The sequence below is a fragment of the Monoraphidium neglectum genome, assembly GCF_000611645.1.
Source record: "Monoraphidium neglectum strain SAG 48.87 unplaced genomic scaffold scaffold05353, whole genome shotgun sequence".
NCBI lineage: Eukaryota > Viridiplantae > Chlorophyta > Chlorophyceae > Sphaeropleales > Selenastraceae > Monoraphidium > Monoraphidium neglectum.
In genome coordinates, this window is record NW_014008277.1 from 2,534 (window position 1) to 3,442 (window position 909).

A 909-nucleotide genomic window follows, 5' to 3' on the forward strand; every position below is an offset into this window, starting at 1 on the left:
CCCCCCTTCTCCGCCACAAGCAACGGCGGCGGCAGCGGCGGCGGCGGCGGCTGCGGCGGCGGAGGCGACGGCGGCGCGCCCGCGGTTGCGGCGGCGGACGATGCCTGCGAGGATGAAGGATGGTTCGGCCGCGCAGCCGCCGGCTGCCCGCTGCCTCACCTTATAGTCACGCCGCCACCCCTCGGCGACCTCAAAGCGATGCTCCTGCGCACCCCCAAGCTCACGTCCCTGGATCTGGCCGTGCAGCCGCTGCCGCCCGGCGCCGGCGCCGCGATCGGCGCCCTGCCGGCCCTGCAGTACCTCCGCCTGTCGGGCTGCGACGTCCGAATTGACGACCTGGGGCAGCTGCTCGCCGCGCTGCGGGCGCGTGAGGGCGGCGGCGGCGCCGGGGGCGGGCTGCGGCTGCTGGGGTTGTCGGACCTGAGAGTGAGGGGCGTGGCGGAGGGGGCGTCGGTGGCGGGCGCGGTCGCGGCCGTCGGGCTGCCACGGACGCTGAGGGTGCTGCACCTCAGCCAGGTGGGCGGGGGTGAGGGGTTTTGTGGATTGAGGGGGCCACAGGGGGCTGCCGGGGCGCGCACGCGGCTTGCTCGGCGGGCGGGACGGCGCTTGCGCGCCCGGCCACAGCGCCAGGCGGCCGTGGCGAGCTGCAGGAGCGGGGCGCCCTATGCATGGCGGCCGCGGGCGGGGCCGTGTGGGAATGGCGCTCCGCTGCTCGTCGGGGGCCCAAGGGGCGCCCGCGTCGCCGCGGCGCCCCCGGCGCGCGCCCGGCCGTCTGCAGGCCGCGGCGGGCGGGCGGCGGGCGCACGAGCCTCGCGGCTTCATGCCCAGCGTTGGTTTGTTTCCCGGCGCTTCCCCCGTACATGGCACACACAACTTCACCCCCCCCCCCCACCCCCTTTGCCCCAAACC